The sequence below is a fragment of the Lemur catta genome, chromosome 10, assembly GCF_020740605.2.
Source record: "Lemur catta isolate mLemCat1 chromosome 10, mLemCat1.pri, whole genome shotgun sequence".
In the NCBI taxonomy this organism is placed as follows: Eukaryota; Metazoa; Chordata; class Mammalia; order Primates; family Lemuridae; genus Lemur; species Lemur catta.
Window position 1 is genome coordinate 36,300,149 of NC_059137.1, and position 13,604 is coordinate 36,313,752.

At 39.5% G+C, this 13,604-nt stretch overlaps 1 long non-coding RNA gene across 1 annotated transcript; it reads right to left on the reverse strand.

The window, feature by feature from the left end:
* Positions 1-7,591: 7,591 nt before the first annotated feature.
* LOC123646153 lies at positions 7,592-12,546 on the reverse strand. Its single transcript, XR_006737810.1, has 2 exons — positions 12,406-12,546; positions 7,592-7,821 (listed from the first exon to the last, which is right to left on the reverse strand). It is a non-coding gene; the product is annotated as an uncharacterized LOC123646153 (long non-coding RNA).
* Between the last annotated feature and the right edge of the window lie 1,058 nt (positions 12,547-13,604).

Sequence of the window (13,604 nt, forward strand, 5' to 3'; positions counted from 1 at the left end):
TCCCTCTTCCTTCCAAGTGGCCACTTATACTAGAAAGTGGGAAGGAGTGGGGAGATAAAAATCCCCTAATGAAGTTTTTTTTTTTAACATCCAACGAGAGGTTTTGTTTTTTGCTTTTTAATTTTGAGGGGGAATCTGAAAATATTAGATAAATAAGATCTTTGGTTATCTATATGTCCAATGATCGATGTTATCACTGTTTATATTTGGTGACCCTGCTGCCACACATACAAAGCTTGGGAAATCTACAGACTCTGTTGGCCTACACAGCACCCAGCTAGGATCAATCTTTCTCTCTGTAGGGTTGTTATGGCCTCCTACTGCTCCGTAGACAGATACCACTTCTAATTTCTGCTGGACAGGGTCGGCCCAAACACCTCATTTCTGATCCAGAAATAAACTGCAGAGCATCAAATTTTTAACCAGCTGCTAGAAGCTGCTGTGGTTTCCAAGCTGCCCTGTTCCTTAGTGGAAAGAAATCCTAACCCCAGTGACACTCAGCTCAAAGGAGCCTCAAGACCCTAGCTGAGTTTTGAGACCACCATAGGATTCAGGCCCATGCTAATCTTCTCCATGACAGGCTCTGATGCCCCAAACTGACAGCACTGAACGGTTTTATAACTGACCGTATTCCACAGCTAAATCAGGACCTTCAGGTTTGTTCTACACCAGACATGCTTCCCAGGCCTACAGGATTCCAGAGAAACAAAATATCTTCCAGTCTTCTCTCTGTTGACCTGACCAGCAGAATAGGGCTTTGACAACATGTGATTGTCACCTGCACACAAGACAGACAGGTCCACAAGAATGTGCTAACAGAGGGCAGAGAATAGCCACAGAAAGTAAGATCAAATAAGGCAGAAAAGATAATTTTTTTTTTTTGAGACAGAGTCTCACTTTGTTGCCCGGGCTAGAGTGAGTGCCGTGGTATCAGCCTAGCTCACAGCAACCTCAGACTCCTGGGCTTAAGCGATCCTCCTGCCTCAGCCTCCCGAGTAGCTGGGACTACAGGCATGCGCCACCATGCCCAGCTAATTTTTTCTATATATATTTTTAGTTGTCCAGATAATTTATTTCTATTTTTAGTAGAGACAGGGTCTCGCTCAGGCGATCCACCAGCCTCGGCCTCCCAGAGGGCTAGGATTACAGGCGTGAGCCACTGCACCCGGCCTAGAAAAGATAATTTTAAATGACACATTTCAATGGGAAAAGGAGAAGGCAATGTAAAAAGAGGAACATAGACAAGTATATAAAAAGAAAAGAAAGACTTTATTTAAATTCTAGATTATTTCTTTTAGCCCCAGTGAGGGAGAGACAGAATCTGAAACAGTTTTCAGAATCCTGAAAACTATGGAAGGACCCGTTCCCCTCCGCTCCCTTCTATCCTCCCCACCACGTGGCAGTGCACAGTATGATTCTAGACCTGGAGTCCAGTTAACCTCCTCATAAATATTCAACAGCCTCCGAGGGCTGCTATGATTGTTTAAAGGGTTAAGGGATTTTACTTTGAATTCACACATCTCTTTCTTTTGTAAGTTAAAAAGGTTTTAAATTTAAAATATTTTCAAATCAGATCCCAGCTTCCAAATCACCTGTCTAGATATGTGTTCTAAAAGGTGAACTGGTACCATACTCTGAGGGCCAGAAATATCAGCTTTGTGAAAACAGTCCAAAAAAAGTTTTCCAATGGAAATTGCTTCATAGAGAGCCAATTATTCATAAGAGAGTAATTTAAGAATTGTCAAGAGAAGCAACTATGTACATTTATTTTCTTGATGATTCAAGCTCCAGGTGAACCATATTTCACCTGTCTGCTCCATCCAGGCCTTCAAATGTCCAGGAAGGTCTCAGTGGTCTCTTCTGCTCTCTCACATGGGCCTATCTTCCTAGGTACATATACTGCTTCCCTATGTTCCCATTACAGCTCTTTGCCATTACCAACCCCAGTAGTTACTTACCACCTCTTGGGAGCATCTGATAGCATAAAGTCTCAAATATAATTTTCTCTGTTCTATAATATAATAGAACTACCATATGATCCAGTAATCCCACTACTGGGAATTTATCTATCCAAAGGAAATGAAATCAGTATGTCAAAGAGACATCTGCACCCCTATTTTGATTGCAGCACTATTCATAATAACCAAGATACGGAATCAACCTAAGTGTCCATCAGTGGAGGAATGGATAAAGAAAATGTGGAATATTTACACAATGGAATACCATTCAGCTATTTATTTATTTATTTATTTATTTATTTATTGAGACAGAGTCTTGCTTTGTTGCCCGGCTAGAGTGAGTGCTGTGGCGTCAGCCTTGCTCACAGCAACCTCAAACTCCTGGGCTCAAGAGATCCTCCTGCCTCAGCCTCCCAAGTAGCTGGGACTACAGGCATGAGCCACCATGCCCGGCTAATTTTTTCTATATATATTTTTAGTTGTCCAAATCATTTCTTTCTATTTTTAGTAGAGACGGGGTCTCGCTCTTGCTCAGGCTGGTCTCGAACTCCTGAGCTCAAACGATCCGCCTGCCTTGGCCTCCCAGAGTGCTGGGATTACAGGCGTGAGCCACCTCGCCTGGCCCATTCAGCTATTTAAAAGAATGAAATCATGTCATTTGCAGCAACATGGATAATCTTGGAGAACATTGTGTTAAGTGAAATAAAACAGACACAGAAAGACAAATACTGTATGATCTCACTCATTTGTGTACTCTAAAAAAATTATCTCATAGAGGTAGAGAGTAGAATAGTAGTTACTAGAGGCTGGGAAGGCTTGGGGGATGGGAGGATGAGGTGAGGTTAGTCAATGGGTAAGAAGTTATAGTTAGATAAGAGCAATAAGTTCTGATGTTTCACTACACAGTAGGGTGACTACAGTTAACAATATTATATTTGAAAATAGCTAGGAGAGAGGATTTTTAATGTTCTCACCACAAAGAAATGATAAATGTTTGAGGTGATGGATACGCTAGTTACCTTAATTTGATCATTACACATTGTATCCATATATCAAAGCATCACATTGTACCCCATAAATATGTATAATTATTATGTGTCAATGAAAAATAAAAAATAAAACAAGCAGGAAAAAAATGTAACTGAAAAGTTTAACAAGCCACCAAAAAATTTTAGATACACTGAATAAAATCCATGGATAAAAAAATTAAGTAACTTATTTCATAGTTGGTGTGCTTTATTCAATAAGATAGTGAAAAATCTGCTTTATCAAATCATCATGAAATATTTATTATGATTACAGTCAATCTGGAGCTTATTTCAACTTATAAAATGATTAAGATCTTTTAGCTCCTATTAACTCATGGTAATAAATGTTAGATTCCAACTCAAAACTATGTTAGTGGATTATTATTTTAAGGAGCTCATGAGCAAAAATGTTTGAGCTCTGTAGCTTAAAATAACACTGAAAATCAATGGCTCCATAGTGACCCTCAATCTTATCAAATCTAAGTCTTCCTTCTACCAAATATTTTGTAACAACACCTTTACTAATCTAAACTGAAATTCATAGATAATGAAACCTATCTATACACATAATTTCAAAACAGCAATAAAAGTCCTAACTGTAATATAAGAGAGAAATAAAAAGACAATAACTTATAAAAAGTAGACATTTCAGTACGTAAATGGTTAGATGTGACTGTGATAGAAGACAAGGAAACACCCAGATGCTTCCACCTAATTATAAGGAATGAGTAAATTAGGATTAAAGAGGATACCAGAAGCAATTTCATAAAGAAAGATACTAGATTAAACACCAGTGTTAAGATAAGTAATAACAGACCAGATTTATTTCTACATAACACCCTACACAACTGTTTCGTGGAACACTCAAAGATTGTTCAGAACTCAGGATATATAAATCATGCAGAATTCAGGACATTTATGACATCTAAAATGTAGTTCCAGTGTCAAGGTATAAAGATAAAATTCCCTCCCTCATGGACTACATTCTTAATTATATGAAACTGTTCTCACATTGCAGAGTCTAGCATCCATCACCCCCAACTACTAAAATGCCAGTAGCACCCAACTCTTATCACTATAGCAACCAAACATGCCCCACACATTTCCAAATGCCCCCTGGGGGAGGTACTACTGTTGTTAAGAGCCATGAGCCTACAGGACAGAGAATAAGACCACCAGGATCTGGCTCTGCCTTCCTCTCCAGACTCCTCTGCAGCCACATATGCCTTCTGAACACACAGAACTCTTTGTAGTTCCCTAAGTGAGCCACGTTTCTCAACACCCATGGGTTTCCCATCATCATGAAAGTCTTCTCTTCCCTTGCTTTCTAACTATTCTTCTTTGAGGCTTTCCCACTTTTCATAATCCTTAATTTAATACATTGGTTTTAAAGAAGGTCTTTTCTACCTACCTCACTAGATTGTGTATTCCATGAGAAGGAATTTTAGCCTGCTTTATCTTTGTACCTCAACACAAGTAAGACATTTTAGATGTCAAATAAATGTTTTCTCAGTAGATAAACAAGAGTACAGATGAAGGGATTCACTTTCAAGGAAAAAGAAATAATTCCTCTGAAGCTGAAGGAAAGATGGGACAACAGATGGATATAGTGATAGGTAAATTTAATGTATCTGCTGTGCATTGAACCTGGTAGGCTACAAACATAACCTCCCACCCTATCAGTCTTCACCTGTGGCATGAAAAACGTCTCCTTTTTATCTCTTCACAACGTCATGGACAGAGTCCATAACACTCTCTCCTCCCTTTTGATCATCTAAAAGCTCAGTCCATCTGGGAGGCCGAGGCAGGTGGATCGCTCGAGGTCAGGAGTTCAAGACCAGCCTGGGCAAGAGCGAGACTCTGTCTCTACTAAAAATAGAAAGAAATTATCTGGCCAACTAAAAATATATACAGAAAAAATTAGCAGGGCATGGTGGCGCATGCCTGTAGTCCCAGCTAATCGGGAGGCTGAGGCAGGAGGATCGCTTGAGCCCAGGAGTTTGAGGTTGCTGTGAGCTAGGCTGACACCATGGCACTCACTCTAGCCCAGGCAACAGAGCGAGACTCTGTCTCAAAAAAAAAAAAAAAAAAACCCTCAGTCCAAAAAGAAAAAAAATTAAAAATAAAAATAAAAATTCAGTCTAATCTGCTTTTAAAACTCCAGTCTCAGTTCCAATGCAGAGCTCATCCCCTGTCCTCTTAAGCCACGGCTTGGAATTGTAGGCGAATATGGTCCCCTCTATCACTTGGTAGAAAGGAGGGGAAAGTACTCTCTGCTAGGTCCATGACTCCCTCCCTTAAGTCATCTTTTATCTTATATAAACTGGCAACGGAGGTGGGGTGGTAAGGTATGGGTTGCGGTTGGTTAGTGGTCAGAAGTAGCAGAGCCAGTTCTGCTCTTTGTAAGCCCTGGAGAAGGTGTTGGACCCCACTTATTAGCAACTGTCTCTAGAGTGTATGGTACTTACCACTTCCTTGTCCTCAGCTTTGGACCCTAGTCACCAATTCCAGGGCAATAGAAAAAATTCTACTCTATATTGTCTACAATATACTGAAATGAAAGGAAGATTATATACAATAAGGAATTCAACTACATTCCTAGGTGAGCAGGCAAAGTCATCTTTTGAGTGAGAGAAAGGACCAGGAGTTGCAGGTTCAGACAGAATAAAGAAGGCAGAGATAGACTAGGGATAGAACATCAAACGAAAGCCATGTATACTTTCTTCCCATTAAAAAAAAAGGCACATATACATATTACACAAAATTTTACGTTTCGTTTCAGGTACCCATGGATCATCTGGAAACCCTCAAAGGGGCCAAAGAATCCCAGACTAACAAGACTTGGGCTAAGAGAAAGCAAACAGAAAGGTTGAACAAACAGTTCATTATTATTACAAACAAACAGTCCATTGTTTGTACAATAATGTGAGAGAAAGGAGTGGGTATTTGGGCAGGCAAAGAAAATTCATGTAAGGAAAGCCCAACATCTAGGGACTTCTGTACACCTAGAAGCAGTCCATGCCAGACACCAGTTTTCTAAATGTAATGTTATAATCCTAAGCAGTCTCTGATTGCTTGAATACTTTTGTATATTCAACTTATTTTTCATTATTATGCCATGATACATCCTACTATGTAGTAAGTATGATTAATAATTGAGGGAGTTGGAAGAAGGAGCCAGAAAATTGATTATACCTTAAAATGTAAAAGTTGGACTAGAAAATAGTAACATTGATTATGTCCCTGAAGGGAAACAAAGTATCTGAGGTACAAGACAGGAGAGGAGTTTTTTTTCACTATTTATCATTTTGTAACATGTGTGCAAGTATTACCTATTCAGAATTTTTAATTAAAAATTAATATTAATCAAACAAGAAGGTATAAAAATATATAATATTGATATAGGGTGTTTGGATATTTTAAATGTCTTAAAGGAAGGCAATGGGACCTCAAAGGGAAAGATGGGATTTCCTTGAATATATAAACCCACACGATGAATCCCTCATAGCTGCATCATGGAGATTAAAAACATCAGAGGGCAGAATGGTGACATCAGAGCTAAGAGGGCTGTTCTGAAAACCAGTAATTTGGGACCAAAAGATAATAATGAAGTATTTATTACAGAAAGTGTAATCCAAGATTAGTAGGTTTAAAGAAGAGTTAGAACTAGAACATGAGAAACAGGCACCAGAAGAAAAAATAACCCCACGAAACATGATTTAGATACTTTCATGTATAATGTCATAAAAACAAAGGTAAGATTGGTTGGGGTATCTCTGGTCCAAGAATAAATGAAATTATTAATATTTTGATTTTCCACAAAGCAAATCTTGACCAAACACCAAAGATGAACTGTAAACCTGACTTAGGCTCTTCCTGGATGATAATTTAAAAACAAACAACCGAGATGTTTATGTAAATGAGAATATTTTAAAACCACAGGCATGATCTATATGACTGCAAAGACTCCATATGAGTAGATGAGTCAGTCATTGTCCTCAAACACCTGCTAGGTCACCAAGAGTAATGTGATGCCAGCCTCTACCACCAAGTGACAGCTGAGAACATCTCCCATCAACAGTTTACTGAGGTAAACTGTCTAACAAAAAGGTCAAAGAAGTTTTTCCATCATTTGTGGTTCAGAGGAAAACAAGATAAGAACACTAATGTTTTTTCTTTCAAATCTAGGCTTTTTAAAGTACATGATAAATGTAATGCGAAATATCTAAAAAAGAAAAAAAAAGCAAATCTAGGCTTTGAACTAACCTGACAGAGGTAAAGTAAACAGATTCCAGGATCCCCAGATTAAAACCTATTTACAACAAAAATAAATGTAAAAGTACCTTGTATATTGAAAAGCATTATGTAAATGTCAATTACTACAGTAACTATTAGGGGTCTTGCATATCCAAAAGTGAACTAGATCCCACCATCAGCAGTTTGAGGCTATTTTCTGGAAAGGTAAAAAAATTTTTTTAAAAAAATGAATTTGTTTTCATAACATTGTGTAAAGGTTTTCAAATTTTTCATCTCTTCATTGAAAACTCTAATAAGAGAAGCTGATCATTGATACATGATCAAGGAAAAGAAACTGTTCAATTCGGGTCAACATAAGAAATATTTATTGAGGGGCCTTTAGGGGATACAAAGTGAAGTCAAAATATAGTTCCCTGCCCAATCCACCCACAAAAGCAAGCTCACGTGGTAGGGCGATGATGTGAAGTCATAAATGGCTGTGCTTCCCATTCCACTGGCTGGCGCTGAGCCTGGCAGAGTCCTAGCTCCATGTGAGACTCCCCTGCTGAGTTCAGACAACAGGAAGCACTGGCAGAAGACTGGAAGGCAGGAGGAAGAGAGAAGCCAGATTTGCCTTTCCTTTGTTGGTGTAAGAAAAGAAAAAAAGAGAGAAAGAGAGAGAGAAGCCAGAGTATCTCTTCCCCTTCTCTCAGCCTTGGCCAGCACCTGGACAGAAGCTCTTTGGCTTCCCCTTCTCTAGAACAGATCCTCCAAAGTTCCAGATGCTAAATTATCCTGGCTCCTGGGCTTCCTCTCCTGCTTTCAGCCTGGAATGATAGACGATTCCTGCTGTTGTTAATCTTCCCTTGAATTGCCTCACCTTGCCTTGAGTAGCTTCTCAGGTCTTCCATTGCTTTGACAGCTAGCTAATTCTCTGTATTAACTTCCCTCTGTTTTTAAATACTTAGAGAGATTTCTGTTTTCCTGGCTAGACCTTAAATCTGGCAGCTAAACCAAAAATGAGTTTACTGTATTGAAAGCAAAGACCCTGACTCAAAAATTGCCTAGTTCAAAGTTCACTGCTATCACTGTGAGTCCAGACTGAGTTAAACAGAGTAAAGAGACAACTGATTTGCCTCTTCTCCCAAAAACACACAAGAGAGAAAATGAGTTTGAGGAAAACAGAGAGAGAAGAGCATTATGGATTTCCTGCTTCCCAGTCCTCAGGACAATATGGGGAGGGGGCTGCTGACAAGGACAAGCACATGCTTAAAATGTGGGATGAGTCAAAGAGGAGAATGGACCTGTATAAAAAATAGAATACTGAAAAGATTATGGTACCCCTCTACCCCCCCCCCAGATTAATCCTAAACTAAAATGTAAGTGCAAAGAAGTACAATAAATTCAGATTTCTTTCCATAGTAATTACTTCTAAGTTTTTAAAAATATATCAAAATATTTTCCTCCAATTCTATTTGGTGCCCCAGCTTTGCTGGTGCCCCTAAAAGCACACTTAATCTGCCTATTGGCTCATGCAGCAAGGGGTCTGTCCAGCCTGCCCTGTCCAGAGCCCCAGCAGTCAGCCTCTCAAGGAGGGTCGCACGTGCTTCCTCGGGGAAGCAGGGTGCTGAAGGCTGAGTCTCCTAGGACCCAGGAGTGGCAAGAAGCAATTCTCAAGTTTCACATGGGAGGGGGCTGTGGGCTTTAGAAGGGAAGGAGAGCTGGCCTCTTAGATGTGCCAGGCCTAAGAGGCTTCTCTGGGAGAGCAAGAGGATGTGCAGGGTTCACCTGCTATTGACAAGGCACACCGTGTATGGCAGAACTGGGAGGTGACCCCTTCACAGTCACATCAACATTTGGTCAAAAACAATACGACCCAGATTAACCATTCACTTCATTCAACCAACTTAGAATAATTTTTGCCTGTTTCAGTAAAATTTATCTTCAAAGAGTAAGTTTTTGCCACCAAGCAATATATATTTATAGAAGTGGCTATAAAATTAAAATAAAAATGAAGGCCTGTTTTTTTCACCTATAAAAAAAGATTTTTGGAAATAATCATACCTAATGTTAGCAAATGTGCAGGAAAATGCTACCCTCATATGCTGCTAATGAGAGTACAACTCAGTACAACTTTAGAGAGCAGCTTGGCAATCGCTATCAAAAACCTTTAAAACAGTTTTACCATTAGCCCATCAATCCCACTTCAAGAATTTAGCTGAAGAAAACAATCATAGATTAAGCCTCAAAGATATTCATCACAGTCCTACTTATAATAATAACAAATTAGGAAAGATCTAAATTTCTATTAATAGGGCACTGTATAATTATGTTACACTCGTACATTAAAATCCAAGCAGCCCATTAAACATTGTTCCAGAGATGGATGATATTCAAAGATTGTTCACCATACTTCATTAAGTGAAAACAGAAGGTTGAAAAATGTATGGAACAAGCTTACTTTCATTAAAAATACATACATGTACACATACAAATACATAGCAGGAACCTGACACAACATAAATCAAAATGTTAAAAGTGGTTATCTTCTGGGGGCAATAAGAGTTAGAATTTATATATATATATTTATATGTAATCTGTACTTTTCAATAATTATGTATTACTTTTTTAATAAGAAATTATGTAAACATTTTTTAAAAGGTACCACATGGATGAAAGAATAACAAAAAAGTTTTTTTAAATGTCACTGAAATTGGTCTGTAGTTTCCATTTAACAAATATTGTAAAAATTGATAGAATTTTATGTATAAATTACCAGTGTATTTGTTTATAAATACGTATAACTTTAATTCTGATCTCAGCACCCCAGCGGAGAAGGAAAAAAACAGACACATAACTTTAAAACACAACTCTATAGTTCTTTTATACAACTCCACCACAGTTAGTATTCAGCTCAATAAATACTTATGGAATAGATTATAAATGATCTAGAAGAGGAAGAACACAAGGAAGTTGTTAGTTCACAGATGACAGTAAGTTCCTCCAGTTACACCTCAATCACATTTGACACTACTGACTGTCACTTCCCTCTTAAAAGCCTTACCATGGCTTCTACAACAGCTCATACACCTAGTCATCCTTCTGTCTCAGTGTCCAACTGATATGTTACCATGATAATCCTCTTCCTCCTCTGAACGTGGGCTCTAGTCCTGAGATTTTTGCATTCTTTTTTCCAGACTCATTTCCTTGGTGAGTTCATCCATAATCATGGCCTCACCTATCACCTCAATGTACATAACTGCCAGTAAAAAATGGCCTTCTTTCACTGGGTGTGGGCATGTGTACTGTTGTTGTTACATATATAAGGTATTTTGATATTGCACAACAGTCATGATTAGAATTTTGCAGTACAAGTCACCAAGGAAAAGATTGCTCAGAAGATTTAAGGAAGAGTTGTTGGCACCGATGGCAGTGAACTCCTTCCCCCCTCCACAAAAAGCAAACCAAATAAAAATAATATGTAAATAGAAAACAGTCAGCAAAACATGTGTTTCAAATTCTCAGGTTAATTGTGTCATACCTTGTTTGGGGAAGGAAGAAACTAAGTAAATGCAATAATTGGACAAAGTAAAAAAAAATTTATAAAACTCATTTATATGAACGAAGTACACATTTTTATTAATCACATCTTTGTTTTTTTATTTTTCTGGTGATCAGTCCTAGCCAGCTAATCACATTACTCTTGTGGACTCAACTTCAAGGAAAATATCATTGCCTCCCTCCCCTCCTAATCAGATTTCTGCCCTTAAGCTTCTCTCATACAGAAATTACAAGCCACCATTGGGCTGCAGATTCATTATTTAGACTCAGAGTATGTTAATCATAGGCCCTGAAGTAAGCTAAGAGGTAGAAGCATCCCTCAGACTCAATACACAGAACACAGAGATCATAGACTTTTGGAATAAGAAGACAGCAATTTTGGGATAATTTTTGGCCAAGCTTCAGTAAGCCTTAACATTAACCTAATAAAATGCTTTGGGCAAGCAAAACAGAGGGAGAGCAGGAGATGGCTGAGGAGAACAGAACTTCCAACTCAGAGCCACTAACACCTCCAGCAGGGGGACAGGAAGCATCTACCCAGTATCGAGGCCTATAAAGCTGGGCAGTGCTCTGTGGTGCCTGCTTATTAGAAAAGTGAATACAGACACAGGTCCCAGGGCTTGCCAGCCAAGAAGAGGGGTTATTATAAATATTTGTGCATGGAAATTACTCCTCTGAAAAGGAATGCTAGCCAAACTAAACCAAGATCAAGAGCCAAGGGCAATCAATTGGGCAAGAGAATCAGAGGTGCAAAGATAAGGGCAAACACAGAAAAAGGGTGAGGACCAGCTTCTAGAAAGTGACAAGAAGGCAACAAAATTTGTGGGATGGTTCAGGTCCACAGATTGGGATTCACTCTGATCCTACCAAACCTCACCAGGCTAAAGGCAGATCCTTGAAGGTAATACACCTGTGTGGTACCTTCTCCTTCCTCTGAACCCCTGCTACTTCCTGGAGTCCAGATTTTCTTCAGATTTGATAGGCAGAAGGCTGCTGTGTTATTAGAGAGACACTTAGGGTAGGCTGGGAGCACCGGGTGAGCTCCTCTGATCCTCTCTAGCCCACCCACTCCATAAAATATTACAGGTGACTGTAGCACCACCAGGAGTACAGCCAAAAACTCTGACACTTCTCCACAGCTGACTATAGTGGGACACCTTCTGTGACCTCACACTGTCCAAGTCTCTTCCAACCACAATGGCAGCTCTTTCTCAGTCTCTTATGGACTCTTCCTTATCTACCTGCCCTTGGGTTGACTTATGTTCCTCGGAGATCTATTCTAGATTTTTTTCTCCATTCAACTTTCTTTCTACAATTACACCTATACCCATCGCTACAATAACCAATTTCTATATGCCAAGAATGAATCACCAGTCCATTTCTGCCAGCTCTAAAATCATATATCCAATTGCCCACAGGATCTCTTTACTTGATGGTCTTGCAGGCACTTCAAACTCAACATCCAAAACCAGACACATGACTTTCCTCCAAAATATCTTCCCACTCCAATATTCTTTTACTCAGTAAAGGACATCACCATCCACCTAGATGTTCAAACCAAAAACCTCAGTCATCCTTGAATTCCCCCCTCATTCCCCACATCCAAGCCTTGCTGGATATACCTCCAAAATATGCTTCAAATCCATCCACTTCTCCACTGCTTCTTCCCTACGCAGTCCAAATCACCATCATCCTTCACTTGGATCGATGTAACAGCCCCTTAACTTGTCTCCCAGCATCTAGTGTTGATTCACTCCAATTCACTTTCTATAAAACATTCAAAATGCAATGCTGGTTAAGAAGGCAGAGAAACTGAAGCAGTCCCTGCCCAAGGTTGCCAGTGAAGGAGCTAAAACAAACCAGACATGCTGATTTAAACTGTATTAAATTTTTAAAAATTCTTTTTAAAAAATGCAATGCTGGCAAAATCACTCCTCTTAGACCCTTGAATGAATTCCCATTGTCATTAGGATGAATACAAACACCTTGTCCTGGATTTCAAGGCACTCCATAATCTGGCCCCTGCCTCCCTTCAGCCTCATCTCACATCACAACCCTCCTCCCCACTCTCCGTGCTTCAGACACACAGAAGTTCTTGCGTTCCTTTCATCTCTCTCACCTTTGCATATGTTGTTCCCTCTGCCTTTCCTGGGAAACATTCTTCCCACCTTTCACCTGATCACCTAAAAATCATTCTCAGCTCACAGCATAAACATCACTAATTCCTTTACAGACTATGTCCCCCCCTAAAATGTGTACTTCAAGAATACTCTGTACATTCTCAGTAATAGTTCTCAAACTTAATATTATTCGAACTTAATTATATTTATGTGTGTTTATTCCCTTATCTCTACAAAATCCTGTATCCCCAGTGCCTAGCACAGTGTATGGCATAACAGACTCTCAATTAATATTAGGATGAATGAGAAAAAGTGAATAAATAACAAAATCCAGATGGGTCGGGCTCCTCAGGATAAGGAGAGTTAAAAGGTGGCTGCCAATGAAAACAGCAGACCACAAGAATCTGTCTGACAGGTTTGACAGGGCCAGGTATAGTGGATGCATTTCAACAATATGGCTCTTCCTTGGCAATGGCTGCAGCCAGTGCAGGGACCCTGGTGGTGCCAGGCCAGGTACACATGAGCAAGAAGTTCCCTTGCAGCTAAGGCACTGAGCTACCTGCTCAGCTAGGCCACATGCCTCTGGTTCCTACCCTAACTTAGATGAGTCCAGTCAGCCCCTCTTGGAAACAGGTACACAGGCCTGCATCAGTCCCCATTCGGTCTTGCATTACCTTGCCAAAGGTGGTGGGTGAGCTGAC